The 23,951-nt window shown below is 43.4% G+C and overlaps 1 protein-coding gene across 1 annotated transcript in view; it reads right to left on the bottom strand.

Moving 5' to 3' along the window:
- Positions 1 to 23,951, bottom strand: part of LOC122817306 (serine/threonine-protein kinase SMG1-like) — a gene marked incomplete in the record, with an annotated part of 2,898,779 nt that overhangs the window by 1,898,415 nt on the left and 976,413 nt on the right.

The following is a 23,951-nucleotide window of genomic DNA, read 5'->3' as shown; positions in this document are numbered from 1 at the left end:
ATTCATATAAAAACAAAGAATGTACATGTACTTATCCATGCACACTGGACACTCAGCAGTGTGTACACATCTGCACAGATACTTACAGAAAGATAAACACAAAAGTAAAAGATCAGCAAAGAGAAAAAAAATGCACCAAGAAGTTCAGTCTCCCAAGGAAGTTTGCTACTTTGCTGGAGTAATAAAAGGTAAAAAAAAAAAAAAAATCTTTTTAAAGATGGTGTGTGATCAGGGATCAGACAGTTAAAATGGCTTTGTGATTCAGGTCTACTATGCATAAGAAATGACTGAAAAACTATCTATTGCAAGAATACAAACTACAGGTATACAAGGGAAAACTGCCTTGCAAAACCCAATGTTGCAAGTCCTGACACTTTCAAAATAAACCTAAGTTTACGGTGGAGGAGCAAAGGCAAGTACTAAATCTTGCTGTTACACATTAAAGGACTTTACCAAGGATGTTCGTTTCTGCATCCTCAGCATGCAGAGGTCTGCCCCCAACAGCCCTAGTACTTAAAAACTCCTGGATCAACGTATCTCAATGTGGGAGCAATATATACTTCAAGATGCTGTAATTTAACAGTTAGAATGGGTTCCTGTAAACGCACATGCAAGTGCAAGAACCACAATCAGCATCCTTGGAATTTCAACAGAAAAATGGAATGTACATATTTTCCTAGCATATATTGTATTCTAGAAAGGACCCATCTTTTGTGGGCTCATTAATGGGTTCACTGTATTTTCTACTTCAACTTGATATTCTTTTTTGTAATGTTCCTAGATTAGGGACACAAGGTTGTGCACAACATGACATCACATACCACAGCACGACAGAATGGAGTCGCACTGCATAACAGTTCAACTGAGCCATCAGCACAAATGCTTCTTGCATAACAAAAAAATGCAATGATGATTTGGCAGCTAAATTACTAAAACATATGCTTATACTCTTACTTGACTAAGTGTTTTCAAGCAACAGCTATCTCAGGAAGTGGCCATACAAACAAGGAGACAACAGGACAGTCCCTTCATATACAAATTAGAACACTACAGAACACATCTAACACTACAGAACACATCTAACACTGGAGAACTTCCTTGGTGGTCTATGACTGGTATCAATTCAAAGAAGTAAATCCAACAGAAATAAGGCTCAGTAGGTTGTCTTCACCTACCAAGGTAACAAAGAACCACCTACCTCTGTACAAAGTAAACACACTAATGTCTGCTGAAGATGAGAAAATAAAATGTATGATTGCAGAGATGCCAGAAAGTGAGACAATATTTAAGGAAGCAAAGGAGAGTCATTTTAGTAGTAGAGTTCACTTAGAAAACTATTTCTCAACAGGCTGAGAGATACCAGTCTACAAGAGACCATGTAAGCTGGCAATCCACCACTTCAAAATGGTTTGCCATTACCAACATTTCAGTTCTTGCAAGAAAAATAAAGTGGAGTTGTGTCAGGAACTTACCATATCTGTAGAAGTCTGAGGTACATTTAGTACTTCATTAACTCCCAGAGTTTAGGACTAGAGACTGATTGGCATTTAGACAAGCACAGGACACAAGACCTGGTTATGGCAAAACCTGCTAAGGCCCTGGAGATAATGCATAAATTATAACGATTTGCAAAGGTATGGAGCAAATGACCAGGTCACTGTTTCCATAAAGTCCCCTGTGTTGTTACAGTTTTAAGGAAAAGCTTTGGTGGTCATAGGCCTGGTGGAAAGAGCTAGCACTGTCCCAAGCACTTATTTCCCATAGCAGTTGTAGAAAAAGGTAATGTAATGGGCAGTCTACCTTGAGAGTTTGCTTACTGACGGGCGTTCCCTTCTCTCCCTTTTTCCAAATGTTGCAGAAAAACAAACAGGCCATCTGACTTGCTTTGTCCTATACAGCTATAATCTCAACTGAGCAACTCATCTAATCAAGGTTTCTCTTTCAGTTTCTTAAGGACCTCAGCAGCAGAGGAAGAAAGAAACATCTCTGTCCTGGGCAGAATTCCAAACATCAGCTTTAACATCTTCTGCCAGGTCTTGAGAAAGTAGTCAAGTAAATTATGAATGTTTGGTTACTTAAGAAACTGCCACAATTATGGAAATTAAAGACTTAACATCAGAGGTTGGAAAGTTGGCAGCTTTTTTTTTCTACTGGTGGCTTTTGAAAATGAGAAAGTTAACATGCAATCCTGGCACTTAAATTCTGAAAGTTAAGGCAGCAGAAGAATAAACTCTTTCCAAATCTGCCAATAGATTTCCTGTCCTTATTAGGACTGGGGTTTAGCACTCAATATGTATAGTAGTACAAGACTTAAAATATCACTGTAGGATCTGACTTGGGACTAGAGAACAAGAATGCATGTGCCAAGAGTACTTTGGATCACCTATCAGACATTCTGGGGGCAAGGGACTGTCACTTATAATGTAGGTCATTAAACACCTACACAGGCAGACACCACAAGGAACAGCTGCAGGTTGAGGAAACTCCATTTGTAACAAAGTACTATATTTCTGCTGGGATACAGGGATTTCATTCATTTCTCACTGAAATAATTCTCTCATTTTGTTTAGTGTCAAAAAAGATAATTCTTTTTGAGAGGAACCTGATGAAAGATTTTCCCTAGTAAAATATTCAGCTTGAGAAGAATTAACAAAATACTGTCACTTTTCCCTTCACAGCCCATTTGATTGGAATTCAGTGTCAAACTAAGGGAAATATTTTTTTCTATCAGAATGTAATGAGGAACCAGGATTTAACGCATTAAAATCAGGAAGTAATCCCTTGGCAAATTTCAGCAAATCTTCCCGATCCATAGTTAAACAGGTGAAGAAACATTTTTAAGTTTCTGCTTTTTCTTCATGGAAAGGGAGCAACGAGTGACAGGAGCACGAGCCTAGGAATCAGGCTCCTTACCCCAGGCCAAGTAGTATATCTTCATCTGCTCTTTCTATGAGTCAAACAATGGTTCTCCTTTGCACCGACACAGGGAGCTCTACAGCTAAAGATGATATTCAAATCACCCAGTCCTTACTGGCCGCCCAAGGAACTACAATTCAGAGACCAGGAATAAAAGATGATGGTCTAAGAAACCACTATTGTCCACAGTGAAGTCATCTACCAGTGGCAGAAGCATCAATGGAACAGTGCAGTTGTGTAAGCTAAACTTACCATGACAGTAAATGTTTAAAGGATCACTGCTGCAGCAGCCTGGGCTATATGGATTATATCCTACTAAGTATATTAACAGTCAGCCAGCTTCCAAAGCTTCGGGGCACCTTCCATAGGCCTAAACTTTCAAGCAGCTTGACATGAGCTGACAGACAAGTTTGGGGGCAAAGCCTTTCAGAGCTTTCTTGCCAGCAGACAGAGGGAGGCTGAGCCCTGAAAAGGACAATGTTAGGGAAAACCAAAAAAAAATACATGTCCTTACCTTAGCATAAAAAGCTCACCTATAAACAAGGAAGATAGAGGGAGGGAGAGACTACTGCAGGAGTGATCATGTGAACTCAGTCATAATCCATGTGGGTGTAAATGACCAGAGATGCACCTAACTAAACTATATGCAGAGACAGATACCATGGAGCTCTCTGAATGCATGTCCCAAGATGGTAGGAGCCTAGCACTGAACAGCATTTTACTTTCTCTAAGGATGATGCCAAAATACAAACAAAAGATGACTAACTGGCTTAGTTTCTGGTGTCATTCTAAGGGGGTACAATATCTGATAGCACAGAAGATGGACAACAGACCATGCTGTTATGCCAGGGATGGTCTGCACCTCTGCAATCTAGGTTTTTGAGCCTTAGCTAAAACATTGCCCTCCCCCACAGTACATATTTTAGACAATGCCAAATTTAAATTTCTTCCAATACAGCAAATTAAAACCAAGAAAACCTAAAGGTGTTAATGCGCAATGCTAAAAGTCTAAACAAAAAACTCCACTCCTAGAAGCTTTCTTCCCAGTAGAGAATGCTGATGTCTATGCAATCATGGAGACACGGTTTAAATCAGTGGAGAGCACACAGACAGGGCAAGGTTATAATGCCTTCCAAACATTTAGACCCGCTATTACACAAACAGGGATTAAAGGTGGACGTGTCTCGATTTACATCAGATGCGATTATGTCAGGTACTGCCATCTGTGCCAGGGAGAATACAGCAGTGCATGAGTAATACATGCCAGCATAATTATCTGGAGTTCTGTACATTTTGTGTCATTTGACTTATCACACTGGCTTGTAGAGATGCTTGTGTTAAAAATGTAAATGTTATTAAAGCTGATCAAATTTATACGTTTAAACCAAGAACTCTGGAAAGGAAGAGTAGACGTTTCTGAAATTATTCTACAACTTTCAAATACTACAACAGATCTTAGTATAGCTGTGAGCGTGCACTGTACCAGGTACAGGTGATCAAATGTGATTTCATTCTATAACCAGCACTGAGAGAATGGAACTCTCACAGCAGTTGGTCTTATTTTCTTTGGAACCTGATATAAAGATTTATGCCAGTTAGTTCAGGCAGAATTTTGAAGCTCATCACCTTCCCTTGTGGAAGTAAGCATCCCAGCATCTAATCTTGCCTTGCTCTATTAAGTTAGCTAGAGAACAGTTGTTCTTTAGACAGTCAGGAAATTCAGTGAAATTAGTTAAGTATTGCTTTTCTGCATCTGTGTGAATCTGTCCAACTGTCATTTTTATTTCTCCTGTGATTGTAACTCTGGTGCTTATTTGTACTTAGATATTTAGTATTCTCATGTTTTCTACTTTATTAAATATTTTTAAACCTTCCACTGTGGCTGGTCTTTTAGAGAATACTCGTACCATCTTGGGAGTACCTGTGCTTATTTTAGTGATGCCTTGGCTACTCCAAAAAAAACCTTGCTACTTTACACTTCACCATTAAATTAGCATAGATTACACTCAGTACAATTAGATACCCTTGTAAAAGCCTTAGAGTGGCTGACTGGTGGCAGTGTGATTACCTTATAGCCTGGATAGTAGGAGCACAACTAGTAAATCTGTACCAGCCTTTCCTAGGGGGAGAGAGACAGTGTTACTTGGAAATGGGTCACACTGCTCCAAAGTGAGTCTTGTTTGGGATCTGGAGTGTGTGTCCAGTCACAGGTCTGCAGCATGTTCCCTGTGTGCTCTTGGAGGAAAATGTGCTTGATTCAGAACGCTGCATGTAAAAATACTGTGTAAATTAATTCCTGTTTATAGTGGCAGTCTCTCACCAGTGTCGGGGGTGAGGACTGAGGCTACTTCATTCCTGGTCTGGTGTAGAGAGGCCATCATATACTGGTGGCAGAGTGGTGGGATATAACGGAATTTCAGTAGCCTGTGGACATTTGTCACCGAAGGCATGTGTACTCTCAACAGCCACAAAGCAAACATTCAGAGTATCATTTTTACAACAATTTTATTTTTGCTAGTTTAGTTTAGTCAGTGAAAGAAGTCAGAGGATTATGGTAAGCTGACAAAGAATCAGCTGGACAAGGTGTGTGAAGCCAAAGGACTGGTGCATGCTAACTGGACTAAACAGGAAACTTCAGCTTTAGTCACAACTGCAGCATGGACCAGTGACCAGGAAGACAACCAGTCTGGTGTTGGGGATATGCAGTCTTCAGAAAAGTACAGTTTTGTACCTACCATAAATGTAGATGTTCGAAGATCCACATTGCTGCAGTCCTTACTTATGGGTAGTCCGCTGTCCTCGGTCGGACCGAATACCAAAGTATTAGGCTGACGTCGGTCATGGGCGCACAGCCCTGACATCAGAGCGTCAGGGTATAAAAGCGCATGACCGACGTCATATCCTCAGTCTTTTCTTGCCCCAGATGTCAGAAGGCCCTAAAAGGAAGGTCACAGCCAAAAAACAGAGTACCTTCCCAAAAGATATGCCCAACTACAGCCATCACCCAAACCATATAACCATGCTAAGCTACAGAGGGGAAGGAGGGAGGGAAAACTGGACTGCAGCAATGTGGATCTTCGAACATCTACATTTATGGTAGGTACAAAACTGTACTATGTTCTTCATCTCACATTGCTGCAGTCCTTACTTATGGGTAGAATCCCAAAGCAACGGGAAAGGGAGGTTGGCAAAATCATAAAGCATTAGGGGCTGCTAAAATGCCCTGTAATATTGCAGTGGCAAATCCAGCCCTAGACTTAGAATAAAGAGGAAGGTGGTAATGTTTAGAAAAAGTATGTACTGAACTCCAAGTGGCTGCTTCCAAAATATCCTTTGTAGCTACCCCCCTTAGAAAGGCAGTAGAAGTTGCAGTAGCTCTAGTGGAATGAGGTCTGATCCCAGTCGGAATCTCCTTACCATGATGGGAATAACAAAAAGAAATACAAAACCCAATCCATTTAGAAATAGTTTGTTTTGAAACAGGTCTACCCTGTGAACCCAAAGCAAAAGAAACAACTGCTGAGACTGTCTGAACTCCTTGGTTCTGCTCAAATAATAACGCAACTGCCTGTGAATATCCAAAGTATGCAAAATCTTCTCCCCTGTATTTTGAGGATTTGCATAAAAAGTAGGCAAATGAATAGTTTGGTTTAAGGCCACACTAGAAACCACTTTAGGCATAAAGGAAGGATTAGTACGCAAAGATACCCTATCCTTATGAAAAATCAAGAAAGGCTCCACTGCCATAAGGGCCTGTAATTCAGAAACCCTTCTTGCAGAAGTAATGGCCAACAAAAAAGCAGTTTTCCATGACAAATACTTTAACTCGGCAGTAGCTGCAAGCTCAAAAGGTTGTAGAGTAAGCTTTTCCAACACAAAATTGAGATCCCAAGCAGGAGTAGGAGCTCTACGTGGGGGTCTTATGTTGTTCTTTGCCCCTCTGAGAAACTGCTTAAACAAAGGATGAGAGAATAAAGGAGGGTCACAGTCATAATTAGCCGAAATGGCTGCAGCATGAACCTTTATGGAGGAGAAGGACAAACCTTTGTCTAATAACTCAGTAAGATATTGTAAGGAAGCACTCAAATTAGGCTTGGAAACATCAAAGTCCTTCCCTTTGCTCCAAATAAAAAATCTCCTCCATTTATCAGCATAAACTTTCCTTGTACTAGGCCTCCTGGCCTCCAAAATAACATTCAAAACTTGTTGTGGAAGCTGAGAACCTCCAGAATCTAAAACAGAATATGCCAGGCCGTTAGATGCAGAGACTGAATTCTGACATTGAGAAAGTGATTGCCCTCCTGAGACAAAAGGTGTGGAATCAAAGGCAGAGGCCATGGAGGCTCTCGGACCAAACTCCTCAGTAGTGGGTACCAGTGCTGTCGAGGCCAATCCGGTGCTATCAGGATCATGGATGGCTTGTCTGGCCTTCAAGAGAACCTTGGGCAGAAGAGGTAGAGGTGGAAAGGCATATACATGAAGATTGTTCCAACTGAATGACAGAGCGTCCACCTTCCAAGCTGTGGGATGAAACCTTTTTGTGCAAAACTTTGGCAACTGGTAATTTAGTGGAGAAGCGAACAGATCTATGTCTGGGGTTCCCCATGACACTGTCAACTTTTGAAATACCTGAGGATCCAATTTCCACTCGTGAGGATCCACTATTTGTCTGCTCAATACATCTGCTAAGGAGTTCTGTGCTCCTGGTAGAAATCTTGCCTGAAGATTGAGGTTGTAACTGAGAGCTGTCTCCCACAAAATCATCGCTTGTCTGCAAAGAGGGTAAGAATGAGTTCCCCCTTGCTTGTTGATGTACCACATGACAGTTGTGTTGTCTGTTAGAATCAACACCTGCCCTGGGTGAAGTAAATCCTTGAAAGCCATCAATGCAAATTGTACTGCTAACATCTCCTTCAAGTTGATATGCAAATGTTGAAGTTTGGCAGGCCACGTGTCTTGCACCCATTTTCCATTGAGGTGTGCTCCCCAAGCCTTGTCCGAGGCATCCGTCGTTAGAATCTGACTCGCCTCTGGTCGGGTCACAGAGAGTCCCTTGTTTAGGTGACATTCCTGAGCCCACCACAAAAATTCCTTCTGAATGCAAGGTATTATCTGAATGACAGTGTCTAGATCCTGGCAGTGTTGTGCCCATAGATTTTTGAGATACCATTGAAGCTTCCTCATATGCAATTTGGCATTGGGAAGCACCAGAATACAAAATGCCATGAACCCCAAGGCTTGAAGGACTGTCCTTGCAGTCAGCCTGGACTGTAGAGACATTTGATGGAAATAAAGTGAAAGACTTTTCTGTTTGTCCGGGGTCAAAAAGGCCATCTGGGAAGCTGTATTCAGTCTCACACCCAGAAAGCACATGTCCTGAGAGGGTACTAGACTGGACTTTGTTTCGCTTCACAGAATACCCTAGGCATCTTAACACTACCATCACATACTGTAGATGCTGAAGAAGCTCGTCCTTGTCTTGTGCAATAATCAGGCAATCGTCCAAATAAGGATAAATTTGTATTCCTTCCATCCTGAAAAGGCTATCACTGGAGCCAGAACCTTTGTGAACACTCTGGGCGCAGTAGATAAGCCAAAGGGCAATGCAGAGAACTGATAATGTAAATTCCCAGCTCGAAAACGCAGGTACTTCCTGCAACTGGGCCTGATAGGAACATGAAGATAAGCCTCTTTTAGATCCAGAGTTACCATCCAGTGATCTTTTCCCAGCAGAGGCAAAAGCTGTTGTAATGTCAACATTTTGAACTTCGGAATGTCCAAATAAGTGTTGAGGAGAGATAAATCCAAAATCGGTCTCCACGTGTTCCCTTTCTTTGGTACCAGAAACAGGCGGGAATAAAACCCTAGACCCACTTCTGAAGGAGGTACTGGCTGTATAGCTCCCATGTGAAGAAGTAATGAAATCTGTTTGTGAGCCTCCATCCTTTGCCGAGGAGGAATGTCTGGCATACCTTTGAAAGGAGGCAATGTATGGAAATAAAACTTGTAACCTTTGTTTATAATGTCCAACACCCATTTGTCTTGGGTGATTAAAAACCAATTTTGCTTGAAGAGAGCTAGCTTTCCTCCCAGAGGAGCTGCCAGGCAAGAAGAATCTGGCAGCTGAAAATGCAGGTCATTGGGCCTGTTTACGAAAGGACTGGCCCCTACCCTCACCAGCAGATTGAGCAGGCGAACTCCATGTTCTAGGCCTAAAGGTACTCTGAGCTCTGCCCCTACCACGCCTAGATCTACCCCTAGACTGGGAATCAGAAGAAGGGTACGTCCACCCCTTAGCAGGCCAATTTCTACTAAACTTAGGAGGTTGAACCTGCAAAAAATCTTTAACAGTCTGCATAGACTTAGCCTTGTCCTCCATTTTCTTCAAAACAGACTCCACAGGAGGACCAAACAAAACTTCGGACTGTAAAGGGGCATCCAGAATTCTAGACTTAACATGCTCAGATAAATTCTGATCCTTAAGCCAGGCATGCCTACGAAGAACTGAACCAGTGGCACTCACTCTAGAAGAAGCCTGCAAAGCATCAAAACCACACTGCAAAGAATGTTTCCCCACCTGTTCAGAAACATGCACCAAATCTTGCAATTCTTTACACTCTATGCCCTCTGCCAAAGCATCCACTTTAGATTTTAGCTGAGAAAGGAGGAAATTCTGATATATCAACATATGAAACTGGCAATTTAAAGCCCTCATTGCTAAAGTAGAAGAGGTGTACACCTTCTTACCCCATCTGTCCAAAGCTCTAGCTTCCTTATCCAGAGGAACCGGATTCTTTACAACAGAAGCCCTAACACCCTTAGGCCCCTGACTAATAGTTTCTGGGTCCGCCCTAGGACTCTTATATAGGTATTTATGAGCCTCAGGTACCCTATAATACCTGTCCGGTTTAACTGGTGCAGGAGGCATAGAATCTGGATTAAATGAGGCCTCCGGAAAAACATCCTGAACAACATCCAAAACAGGAGGAATAGCCAAGGGTCTATGCTGTGGTAAAAACAAGAACTCTCTAAGCCTCTTTCTGGAATCTGAGTAATCCTGTCCTTCCCACTTAAAATGTTCCCTCATAGAGTGTAAGGTTTCTGAAAATGAAAAATCCTCTGGAGGGGAAGCAGAAGGAGTAGAATCCTCTGCATCGGAATCCGAATAAGGAGGAAAATCTTGAATATCTTCAGCCGAAGACTCAGAATCATCTGAGGCCTGCTCCAAAATTTCCAACTCTGGCTCTACCCTGGGCCTCTTATCAGGAGGGGGCATGGAACCTCTAATTAAAGTAATCAAATCTTCTGCCATTTTAAGCATATGCTTCTTAGGTACAGACCCTGAAGAACCAGAACTAACTCCAGAAGAAGGCAAAACATACCTGCCCTTAGAAGGAGCCCTAGAAACAGTAGCAGAAGGCCTAACCCCCTTAGGCAAAGAAGGAAGAATAGTAACCTGAGAGGCCCCTTCAGCCTGACCTGACTCCTGTGAGGCCACATCCTGTAAAATCAAGGTTTCCCCCTGAGACTCAACAGAAACTTCAGCCGGATCCACCTGTTCCACTGCAGTCTCTAAAGGACCGGCGTCCGAAATGGACGAATCATCCTACCTAGGCTTTGCAGATTTGTCTTTACGCTTCTTCGTGGAAGCGGGCGTCGGAGGATCCGACGGCATATTATAATTACACCGTTTGCCAAAGACTAACCTAGCGCAATCTAGCCTTCTCTTAATAGTGCGCTTATTAAACCTAGCACAAAACCGACACCCAACTACGCGTGCTCGGTCCCAAGCAAGGGATACAAAGCAGTGGTAATCCCTATGCGGTATCTGCTTCCCACAAGAAATACAATTATTCACTTTTTCTGACATCCGGTAAATAACTGGGGCAAGAAAACAAAAATGCTCTAACGGGCACTTAGCCCAACTTGGTATGTCTGAAACTCCGAAAACTAAAAATTTCAGAAAGCCGAACGGCACTTGCAACGCTGCTTCTGCATCGGACCATGCGGCAAAAAAGACTGAGGATATGACGTCGGTCATGCGCTTTTATACCCTGACGCTCTGATGTCAGGGCTGTGCGCCCATGACCGACGTCAGCCTAATACTTTGGTATTTGGGCCGACCGAGGACAGCGGACTACCCATAAGTAAGGACTGCAGCAATGTGAGATGAAGAACATCAGAACAGTTCACCTTTTCCTCAGAGGACTTAAAAATCCATCTGGAGTTAGCGAGATGAACTGGAGGCCAAATGGAGACTAGAGAGAGACTGCGGCATTTGGAGATCGAAAAAAGTGAAAGACTGCAGTGCCTGGAGGCTAAAGAAAAAGATGCAGCAACAACACAACAGGGAAATCTTGACACTTCGTCAGAGTCATGGAGGCAATGGGGAAGGGAATAACTGGAAACTAGAAGCAACAAAGGTCACTAAACTTCATCCTCAATTTGCAGAGGGGGATGACTGAGACTGATAGTTTTATTCATATATTTGAAAGAGTATGTAAACAGTATAATGTTGACAAATAGCTCTGGGTATGGTTCTGGACCCCTTCACTCCACGGTAAAGCTGAAAATTACAGTTGCGTACACTTAAAAACGTAGATGTTAGAGTGTATTCACTGTTGCAGTCATTACATTTGGGCAATGTGCTGGCAGGTTGCCCTCAGTCGGCCTGAATAACAAAGTCTTGGGGGTCCTGCATTGGTTGCAGTCTCCTATTCCATGACGTCAGGTTGTCAAGGGTATAAAACATGCAGTCAATGCCATTTTATTCAGTTTTTCTTGCACCAGATGTCAGGTGCACCCCAAATGGGGAGCAAAAATAAATAAATATATATAGAACTAAACAGCAATATATATAAAAATGCACTTTTAGCAACAAACTTTACCCTCATCTAAAAGCAATTACACCACAAAGGCTTTAGAGTATAGTGAAGGAAAGAGAAGTAGAAAAGGGGGATGGCGGGTGAGTAACCCGGACTGCAACAGTGAATACACTCTAACATCTACATTTATGGTAAGTGTACACAAGTGTACTATGTTCATGTTTCACTGTTACAGTCATTACATTTGGGTAGAATCCCAAAGCTATGGATGGGAGGATGGAACTAAATAGCATTAGGAATGGCTATAAGGCCCTGCAGTGGCAAAGCCTACCCTGGATTTAGAAAAGAGAGGCAAATGATAATGCTTTGTGAAGGTATGAAAAGAACTCAAAGTAGCAGCTTCTAGAATGTCTTTGGTTGGAACTCCTCTGAGAAAGGCTGCTGAAGTAGAGCCAGCTCTGGTGGAATGTGACCCAATTCCCTTGGGTACAGGTTTACCATGATGCAAATAGCAGAAACGAATGCAGTGGCTTATCCACTTAAGAAATAGTCTGCTCTGATATCATCTTCCCCTCTGATCCTGATGCAAATGCCGCCAGTAGTTGCTCAGACTTTTAGAGATTTGGTCCTGTTAAGTAGAATCTTAGTTGACTGTGTACATCCAATGAACGCAGAATCCGCTCCCCCTTGTTCTGCGGTTTTGAGTACAATGTTGGCAAGTGAATAGTTTGGTTAAGAGCCACACTGGATACCACCTTAGGCATAAAGGAAGGATTGGTCCTGAGGGACACCCTGTCCGGGTGAAATGCAATAAAAGGCTCCACAGCCATGACAACCTGTAGTTCTGAAACCCTTCTTGCTGAAGTGACTGCCAAAAGGAAAGCGGTTTTCCAGGATACAATCTTTATATCCGCAGTAGCTGCTGGTTCAAAAGGAGGCAGGGCGAGTATTTCCAGCACAAAATTGAGGTCCCATGCAGAAGTTGGTGATCTTCGGGGAGGCCTTACATTTATGGCCCCTCTAAGATACTGCTTTAGCAGAGGATGAGAGAAGATAGGAGGCTCCGTGTTGCAATGAGCCGAAATGGCAGAGGCATGGATTTTTATTGAAGAGAAGAATAAGCCCCTGTCAATCATCTCAGTCAAGTATTGTAAAATCTGAGGGATATTTGGTTTTGCAGAGTCCATTCCTTGTGCTTGGTTCCAAGCACAGAATCTCTTCCATTTATCAGCATCTGGGCGGCACAGTGGTGCAGCGGTTAACGTTGTCGCCTCACAGCAAGAAGTTCTCCGGTTCGATTCTCGGCTGGGGTGCCTTGTGTGTGGAGTTTGCATGTTCTCCCTGTGTTCACGTGGGTTTCCTCCGGGTACTCCGGTTTCCTCACACATTCCAAAGACATGCATCTGGAGCATTTCTCCCTGGGCCTCCGCTGAAAACAGGCTCTGTGGAACCTAGTCGGACTTTCCCGGTCAACAAATGTTAAATAAATAAAAAAAATAAATAAAAAATAAAAATAAGATTTTCTAGTACTAGGCCTCCTAGCTTCCAAAATAACATCCATGAAAAATTTACTGAGAGGTGTTGTTTGAATAACTACATGATCAGCCATGCTGCCAGCTTCAGAGTTTGGAGTGGTGTGCAGAATTTGATTGTTCTGCTGAGACAGTAGATGAGGTATTTGAGACAAGAACAGTACAGTTTTGTACCTACCATAAATGTAGATGTTCGAGGATCCCCATTGCTGCAGTCCTTACTATTGGGTATAGTCCGCGTCCAGTCGGCCCGAATACCAGAGTATAAGGCTGACGTCGGTCAGGGCGCATTAGACTGACGTCAGTACGTCAGGGTACTAATGCGCATGACCGACGTCATATCCTCAGTCTTTTCTTGCCCCAGATGTCAGAAGACCCTAAAAAGACAAGGCCCAAAATACCTGCACCAAAAATATGTACAATATATACAAGAATATATACAAAAATATAAGCATGTAACCTCACCTACACAACCACCCCTAAACACAGAGGGAAGGAGGGAGGGATTGGACTGCAGCAATGGGGATCCTCGAACATCTACATTTATGGTAGGTACAAAACTGTACTATGTTCTTCGCTCCCATTGCTGCAGTCCTTACTATTGGGTAGAATCCCAAAGCAGAGGTAAGGAGGCTGGCAAATCATAAAGAAGCAGGAACTGACAACATGCCTTGCAAAACAGCTGTGGCAAAACCAGCCCTAGACTTAGAGTAGATAGGAAGGTGATAATGCTTAGAGAAAGTATGCACTGAACTCCAAGTAGCTGCTTCCAAAATATCCTTAGTTGCCACCCCCCTTAGAAAAGCTGTTGAAGTGGCAGTAGCCCTAGTGGAATGAGGCCTAATCCCAGCTGGAATCTCCTTGCCATGATGGGAATAACAAAATGCAATGCAAAAGCCAATCCACCTAGAAATAGTTTGTTTTGACACAGGCTTGCCCTGTGAACTCAAAGCAAAAGAAACAAACGACTGCTGAGACTGCCTGAAATCCTTAGTCCTGCTTAAATAATAACGCAATTGCCTGTGTACATCTAAAGTGTGCAAAATCTGTTCCCCTTTATTTTGGGGGTCTGCATAAAAAGTAGGCAAATGAATAGTTTGGTTTAAAGCCACACTAGAAACCACCTTAGGCATAAAGGAAGGATTAGTACGTAATGATACCCTATCCTTATGGAAAATCAAAATGGCTCTACTGCCATAAGGGCCTGCAACTCAGACACCCTTCTTGCAGAAGTAATAGCCAACAGAAAAGCAGTCTTCCATGACAAGTATTTCAATTCAGCAGTAGCCGCAGGCTCAAAAGGTTGTAGAGTAAGTTTTTCCAACACAAAATTGAGATCCCAAGCAGGAGTAGGAGCTCACGGGGGTCTTATATTCTTTGCCCCTCTAAGAAACTGCTTGAACAAAGGGTGCGAAAACAATGGTGGGTCACAATCATAGTGAGCTGAAATTGCTGCAGCATGAATCTTAATGGAAGAGAAGGACAAACCTTTGTCCAATAACTCAGTAAGATATTGAAGAGCCACACTCAAATTAGGCTCAGAAACCTGCAAATTCTTTGCTGTACTCCAAAATAAAAATCTCTTCCATTTTTCTGTGACACTTTCCTTGTACTAGGTCTTCTAGCTTCCATAATCACATTTAAAACTTGTTGAGGAAGTTGAGACCTGCTGTGTTTCAACACAGAATATGCCAGGCTGTTAGATGAAGAGAGTGAAGCTTGACATTGAGCAGATGACCATCCTTCTGAGATAACAGATGAGGAATCAGAGGTAAAGGCCATGGAGGCTTCCTTACCAGACTCCGTAGTAGTGGGTACCAGTGTTGCGAGGCCAATCTGGAGCTATCAAAATCATCCTTGGCCTGTCTTGTCTGACCTTTAATAGTACCTTTGGAAGAAGAGGCAGAAGAGGAAAGGCATACACATGAAGGTTTTTCCAACTGAAAGACAGAGCATCCACTTTCCAAGCTGTGTGATGAAACCCCTTTGTGCAATACTGTGGCAGCTGGTGGTTTAGTGGAGAAGTGAACAGATCTATGTCTGAGTCCCCATGACACTGTCAATTTTGAAATACATGAAGATCCAGTTTCCACTCGTGGGGATCCATGATTTGTCTGCTTAACACATCTGCTAAGGAGTTCTGTGCTCCTGGCAGAAACCTTGCCTGAAGAGTTAGTGGCAAGCTTAGCGCAGTCTCCCATAAAATCATTGCTTGCCTGCATAGAGGATAAGAATGTGTTCCCCTTGTTTGTTGATGTACCACATGACAGTTGTGTTGTCTGTTAGAATCAACACCTGCCCTGGAAGAAGTAACTCCTTGAAAGCCATTAATGCAAACTGGACTGCTAACATCTCCTTCATGTTGATATGTAGATGCTGTAGTCTGGCAGGCCACTTGTCTTGTATCCACTTTCCATTTAGATGAGCTCCCAAGCAATGTCCGAGGCATCTGTCGTTAAAATCTGACTCGCCTCTGGCCGGGTCACAGAGAGTCCCTTGTTTAGGTGACATTCCTGAGCCCACCACAAAAATTCTTTTTGAAGGCAAGGTATTATTTGAATGACAGTGTCCAAATCCTGGCAGTGCTGTGTCCATACATTTTGAGATACCATTGTAGCTTCCTCATATGCAGTTTGGCATTGGGAAGCACCAGAATACAAGATGCCATGAACCCTAATGCTTGAAGGACTGTCCTTGCAGTCAGCACGGACTGATGAGATAGTTGATGGAAGTAAAGTGACAGACTCTTTTGTTTGTCCGGGGTTAAAAAGGCCATCTGGGCTGCTGTATTCAGTCTCACACCCAGAAAGCACATGTCTTGAGAGGGTACTAGACTGGACTTTATTTCGTTCACAGAATACCCTAGGCATCTTAGCACTGCTATAACATATTCCAGATGTTGTAGAAGGTCTTCCTTTTTTTTGAGCCAGAATCAGGCAGTCGTCCAAGTAAGGATAGATTTGAATTCCTTGAAGCCTGAAGTAAGCTATCACTGGAGCCAGAACCTTTGTGAATACTCTGGGCGCAGTAGATAAGCCAAAGGGCAATGCAGAGAACTGATAATGAGAATTTCCAGCTCGAAACCGCAGATACTTCCTGCAACTTAGCCTTATAGGCACATGAAGGTAAGCTTCCTTGAGATCTAAAGTTACCATCCAGTGATCTTTGGCCAGCAGAGGTAAAAGCTGTTGTAACGTCAACATCTTGAACTTGGGAATGTCCAGAAAAGTGTTGAGGAGAGATAAATCCAAAATTGGTCTCCACGTGTTCCCCTTCTTTGGTACTAGGAACAGGCGAGAATAAAATCCTAGGCCCCTTTCTGATACAGGGACTGGCTGAATGGCCCCATCCGGAGTAACTGAGAAACTTGCTTGTGAGCCTCCTTTCTTTGTGGAGGAGGAACGTCTGGCATGCCTTTGAAAGGGGCATTGTATGGAAATAAAATCTGTAACCGTGGTGAATGATATCCAACACCCATTTGTCTTGAGTAATTAAATCCCAATTTTCTTTGAAAAGAGACAGTCTTCCTCCCAAAGGAGCTGCCAGACGAGAATCTACTGGCAGCTGAAAAGACAGGTCATTGGGTCTGTTTACGAAAGGACTGACCCCTGCCCTCACCAGAAGTCTGAGCAGGTGAACTCCTGTTCTAGGCCTAAAAGAACCTTGCGCCTGCCCCTACCACGCCTAGACCTACCCCTAGACTGGGAATCATAAGCAGGATATGTCCACCCCTTAGCAGGCCAATTTCTACTAAACTTGGTGGCTGCACCTGCAAAAATCTTTAACAGTTTGCATAGACTTAGCTTTGTCTTCCATTTTCTTTAAAACTGCTTCCACAGGCGATCCAAACAACACATCAGACTGTAAAGGAGCATCCAAAATCCTTGTCTTAACATGCTCAGCTAAATTCTGATCCTTCAACCAGGCATGCCTGCGAAGAACAGAACTAGTAGCAGCCACCCTCGAGGAGGCCTGTACAGCATCAAAACCACATTGCAAAGAATGCTTACCCACTTGTTCAGACACATGAACCAAATCCAGCAACTCTTTACACTCAATACCTTCCGCCAAAGCATCCACCTTAGATTTTAATTGTGAAAGGAGATAATTCTGATATTTTAGCATGTGAAACTGACAATTCAACGCCTCATGGCTAGAGTGGAAGAAGTATACACTTTCTTTCCCCACCTATCCAAAGCCCTTGCCTCTTTATCAGTGGGAACAGGATTTTTAACCACAGAGGCCTTAACACCTTTAGGCCCTTGAGAAATAGTTTCTGGGTCCGCCCTAGGACTCTTAAACAAATACTTATGAGCTTGGCACCCTATAATACCTATCAGGCTTAACAGGAGCAGGAGGCAAAGAGTCAGGGTTCAGTGAAGCCTCTGCAAAAACATCTTCCACCACATTCAACACAGGAGGAATAGCTAAGGGCCTATGCTGGGGTAAAACAAGAATTCCCTAAGCCTTTTCCTGAATCAGAGTAATCCTGGCCTTCCCATTTAAAGTGCTCCCTCATGGAATGCAGAGTCTCTGAAAATGAGAAATCCTCAGGAGGAGAAGCTGTAGGAGTGGAATCATCCACATCAGAATCAGAATAAGTAGGATACTCCTGCAAGTCTTCTGCAGAAGACTCTGAAGCCTCTGAACACTGTTCAAAACTATCAAACTCGGTTCCACCCTAGGCCTCTTATCAGGCGGGGCATAGAACCTCTAATCATAGTAATCAAATCTTCTGCCATTTTAAGCATATGTTTCTTAGGTACAGAACCCGAAATGCTAGGAGAAGCCCCCACTGAAGCTGAACTAGGCCTACCTCTCAAAGAAGTTTTGGCAACAGAAGGAGAGGCTCTAACTACCTTGGGAAGAGAGGGAAGAACAGTTACCTGAGAAGCCCCCTCAGCCTGGCCTACCTCCTGAGAAGGCACATCCTGTAACAGTAAAGTTTCTGCCTGAGACTCCATGGAAACTCCTGGCAAAACCTCTGGCTCCACTGAGCCTTCTAAAGAACCGACGTCCGGACTGCCGGTTCATCAACCCTAGGCTTCGCTGATTTGTCCTTGCGCTTCTTGGAAGCGGGCCGGAGCATCCGACGGCATTTTATAATTGCAACGCTTCCCAAACACTAACCTGGCACAGTCTAACCTCCTCTTAATAGTGCGTTTGTTAAACCTAGCACAAGAGCGGCAACCAACAACGTCGTGCTCAGGCCCTAAACAAGGTATACACAAGGTATGGTAATCCCTATGAGGTATCTGTTTCCCACAAGAAATACAGTTATTCACTTTTTCTGACATCCGGTTAAATACTGAGGCAAGAAAACCAAAATGTTCCCAACGGGTACTTAGCCAACTCTGTTTCGGTCTGAAACTCGGTTCGAAATATTTCAGAACGCCAACCTGCACTCGCAAAACTGCTTCTGCATCGGACCATGCGGCAAAAAAGACTGAGGATATGACGTCGGTCATGCGCATTAGTACCCTGACGTACTGACGTCAGTCTAATGCGCCCTGACCGACGTCAGCCTTATACTCTGGTATTCGGGCCGACTGGACGCGGACTATACCCAATAGTAAGGACTGCAGCAATGGGGAACGAAGAACATCAAGGAGGGAGTTGCGACATACTCCTTAGAATTGGGTACCAGTGCTGGCGAGGCCAGTCCGGAGTAATTAGGATCATTTTTGGTCTTTCCTGTCTGGCCTTTAGTAAGACTCTGGGAAGAAGAGGCAGAGAAGGAACAGCGTAGACTGATAGGTTTTGCCAACTGAAGGACAGGGCATCCACTTTCCAGGATTGTCTGTGATAAGTCCTTGTGCAAAATTTGCCCAGTTGATAATTTTGGGGAGAGGCAAACAGATCTATGTCTGGGCTTCCCCATTTCTGTGTTACCATGCTGAAGACTTGTGGATCCAGTTTCCACTCGTGAGGGTCCATAAGCATTCTGCTTAGGTCTGCCAAAGTATTTTGTTTTCCTGGCAGGAATTGAGCTTGAAGATGTACTTGGTATGTCTAGGCTGTGTCCCACAATGCCATGGCTAGTCTGCAAAGGGGGTAGAGGAATGTGTATCCCCCTGCTTGTTTATGTACCACATAACCGTGGTGTTGTCCGTCTTTATCAGTTGCTGTCCTGGATGAAGTAAATCCTTGAAGGCTGTTAAGGCATTCTTAACAGCTAGCATCTCTTTCTGATTGATATGCAGATACATTTGGTTTGGGTTCCATATGCCCCGAATGCATGTCCCTGCCAGGTGGGCCCCCACAAGCATAGTCTGATGCGTCTGTAGTTAGGGTTTGGGTGGCAGGGGGTAGAGTGAATGACAGTCCCTTGTTTTGGTGACATGTCTCTGCCCACCAAAGAAACTCCTGTTGCAGGCAGGGAATGAGTGGAATCAGTTTCCAGACTGTGACAATGTTGACTCCATAAGCTTTTTAGGTGCCATTGAAGTTTCCTCATATGCAGTCTTGCATATGGAATTAGTAGGATGCCATGAACCCAAAAGCCTGCAGAATTTGTTTTGCAGATAACTGTTTTTTTTTTTTTGCCACCTGTTTGAAGTATATAGTCAGTTGCCTTTTTGTCTGGCATAAAGTAAGCCATCTGGGCAGCTGTATTTAAGCTTGCACCCAGGAATGTAATTTGAGAGGGTACCAGCTATGATTTCTTTTTGTTTGTCTACCCTAGGCATGTTAGAAGCCTTTTTACAAATGCCAGATATTGAAGAATGTCCTTGTTTTCTGCTTGAATGAGACAGTCGTCCAAGTAAGGACAGATTTGTATGCTTGTCTGCAAAAGGCAATTATTGGTGCCAGGCACTTTGTAAAGACCCTGGGCGCAGTAGATAAGCCAAAGGGCAGTGCAGAGAATTGGTAATGCAAAAAACCTGCCTTGAAGCGGAGGTATCTTCTGCATGATTCCCTTACTGGGATATGCAGGTATGCCTCTAGTCTGGAGTCACTAACCAAGCGTTTTTGCCCAGCATGGGCAGTAGCTGTTGTAAAGTCAGCATTTTGAATTTTGGAATGTCCAGTAACGTGTTCAAAATCGATAAGTCCAGTATTGGACGCCAGGCATGGTCTTTTCTGGGTACCAGGAACAGTCGAATAAAAACCTTGTCCTTTTTTCTGTTCTGGTACTGGTTGAATACCCCCCATATCCATGAGGGATGTAACTTGTTTCTGAGCCTCTGCCCATTGATTTTGTAGCAGATCTGGCCAACCGTTTGGAATTGGCAAAGTATGGAAATGAAATATGTACCCCTGGGATACTATGTTTAATACCCACTTGTCCTGGGTAATTAACTGCCAATTTTGAGCATGAAGTGCTAATCCCCCCCCCCCCCCAAGGGGGCTGCCAAAAGATAAGTGCTTGGTAACGGTAGAGGAAAGTCATTGAGACTGCTTACTGTAAGGTTGTGCTTTGTTTCCTCCAGATTTGGAGGTGGAGGCACCCCATTGCTTTGACCTGTAAGAACCCTGTGATTTGTATCTAGAGCCTTTTGAGCACCTGGATTTGCCTTGACAGGCTGTTGGACACAGGAAAGGACCAATTTTTAGTTGGCCAGTGCCTACTGAATCTGGGTGGCAGCACTTGTAATTAATCTTTTACAGTTTGCATAAATTTAGCTTTGTCTTCCATTTTCTTTAAAACCTCTTCTGTCTTATTACCAGAGAATCATGCTGTAAAGGGGCATCCAATAATTTAGCTTTAACATGATCAGGCAGATTTTGCTCCTTGAGCCAGGCATGCCTTCTAATCACAGATCCAGTAAAGTACAGTTTTGTACCTACCATAAATGTAGATGTTCGAGGATCCACATTGCTGCAGTCCTAACTATTGGGTAGTCCGCTGTCCAGTCGGCCCGAATACCAGAGTATATGGCTGACGTCGGTCAGGGCGCATTAGACTGACGCCAGTACGTCAGGGTACTAATGCGCATGACCCACGCCATATCCTCAGTCTTTTCTTGCCCCAGATGTCAGAAGACCCTAAAAAGACAAGGCCTAACATACCTGCACCAAAAATATGTACAATATATACAAAAATATATACAAAAATATCAGCATATAACCTCACCTACACAACCACCCCTAAACACAGAGGGGAAGGAGGGTAAATTGGACTGCAGCAATGTGGATCCTCGAACATCTACATTTATGGTAGGTACAAAACTGTACTATGTTCTTCATTCCACATTGCTGCAGTCCTAACTATTGGGTAGAATCCCAAAGCAGAGGTAAGGGAGGCTGGCAAATCATAAAGGAGCAGGAGCTGACAACATGCCTTGCAAAATAGCTGTGGCAAAACCAGCCCTAGACTTAGAGTAGAGAGGAAGGTGATAATGCTTAGAGAAAGTATGCACTGAACTCCAAGTAGCTGCCTCCAAAATATCCTTAGTTGCCACCCCTTAGAAATGCTGTTGAAGTGGCAGTAGCCCTAGTGGAATGAGGCCTAATCCCAGCTGGAATCTCCTTGCCATGATGGGAATAACAAAATGCAATGCAAAACCCAATCCACCTAGAAATAGTTTGTTTTGACACAGGCTTGCCCTGAACTCAAAGCAAAAGAAACAAACAACTGCTGAGACTGCCTAAAATCCTTAGTCCTGCTTAAATAATAACGCAATTGCCTGTGTACATCTAAAGTGTGCAAAATCTTTTCCCCTTTATTTTGGGGATCTGCATAAAAAGTAGGCAAATGAATAGTTTGGTTTAAAGCCACACTAGAAACCACCTTAGGCATAAAGGAAGGATTAGTACGTAATGATACCCTATCCTTATGGAAAATCAAAAAGGGCTCTACTGCCATAAGGGCCTGCAACTCAGACACCCTTCTTGCAGAAGTAATAGCCAACAGAAAAGCAGTCTTCCATGACAAGTATTTCAATTCAGCAGTAGCCGCAGGCTCAAAAGGTTGTAGAGTAAGTTTTTCCAACACAAAATTGAGATCCCAAGCAGGAGTAGGAGCTCTACGGGGTCTTATATTCTTTGCCCTCTAAGAAACTGCTTGAACAAAGGATGCGAAAACAATGGTGGGTCACAATCATAGTGAGCTGAAATTGCTGCAGCATGAATCTTAATGGAAGAGAAAGACAACCCTTTGTCCAATAACTCAGTAAGATATTGAAGAGCCACACTCAAATTAGGCTCCGAAATCTCCAAATTCTTTGCTGTACTCCAAAATAAAAATCTCTTCCATTTTTCTGTACACTTTTCTTGTACTAGGTCTTCTAGCTTCCATAATCACATTTAAAACTTGTTGAGGAAGTTGAGACCTGCTGTGTGTCAACATAGAATATGCCAGGCTGTTAGATGGAGAGAGTGAAGCTTGACATTGAGCAGATGACCGTCCTTCTGAGACAACAGATGTGGAATCAAAGGTAAAGGCCATGGAGGCTTCCTTACCAGACTCCTTAGTAGTGGATACCAGTGTTGCCGAGGCCAATCTGGAGCTATCAAAATCATCCTTGGCTTGTCTTGTCTGACCTTTAAGAGCACCTTTGGAAGAAGAGGCAGAGGTGGAAAGGCATACACATGAAGATTTTTCCAACTGAAAGACAGAGCATCCACTTTCCAAGCTGTGTGATGAAACCCCTTTGTGCAAAACTTTGGCAGCTGGTGGTTTAGTGGAGAAGCGAACAGATCTATGTCTGGAGTTCCCCATGACACTGTCAATTTCTGAAATACATGAAGATCCAGTTTCCACTCGTGGGGATCCATGATTTGTCTGCTTAACACATCTGCTAAGGAGTTCTGTGCTCCCGGCAGAAATCTTGCCTGAAGAGTTAGTTGCAGGCTGAGCGCAGTCTCCCATAAAATCATTGCTTGCCTGCATAGAGGATAAGAATGTGTTCCCCTTGTTTGTTGATGTACCACATGACAGTTGTGTTGTCTGTTAGAATCAACACCTGCCCTGGAAGAAGTAACTCCTTGAAAGCCATTAATGCAAACTGGACTGCTAACATCTCCTTCATGTTGATATGTAGATGCTGTAGTCTGGCAGGCCACTTGTCTTGTATCCACTTTCCATTCAGATGAGCTCCCAAGCAATGTCCGAGGCATCTGTCGTTAAAATCTGACTCGCCTCTGGCCGGGTCACAGAGAGTCCCTTGTTTAGGTGACATTCCTGAGCCCACCATAAAAATTCTTTTTGAAGGCAAGGTATTATTTGAATGACAGTGTCCAAATCCTGGCAGTGCTGTGTCCATACATTTTGAGATACCATTGCAGCTTCCTCATATGCAGTTTGGCATTGGGAAGCACCAGAATACAAGATGCCATGAACCCTAATGCTTGAAGGACTGTCCTTGCAGTCAGCACGGACTGATGAGATAGTTGATGGAAGTAAAGGGATAGACTCTTTTGTTTGTCCGGGGTTAGAAAGGCCATCTGGGCTGCTGTATTCAGTCTCACACCCAGAAAGCACATGTCGTGAGAGGGTACTAGACTGGACTTTATTTCGCTCACAGAATACCCTAGGCATCTTAGCACTGCTATAACATATTCCAGATGCTGTAGAAGGTCTTCCTTTTCTTGAGCCAGAATCAGGCAGTCGTCCAAGTAAGGATAGATTTGAATTCCTTTTAGCCTGAAGTAAACTATCACTGGAGCCAGAACCTTTGTGAATACTCTGGGCAGTAGATAAGCCAAAGGGCAATGCAGAGAACTGATAATGAGA

The sequence above is a fragment of the Protopterus annectens genome, chromosome 12.part0 (genome assembly GCF_019279795.1).
Source record: "Protopterus annectens isolate FY-2018-M chromosome 12.part0, PAN1.0, whole genome shotgun sequence".
Lineage (NCBI taxonomy): Eukaryota > Metazoa > Chordata > Ceratodontiformes > Protopteridae > Protopterus > Protopterus annectens.
This window is presented reverse-complemented; position numbering and strand designations above follow the sequence as displayed.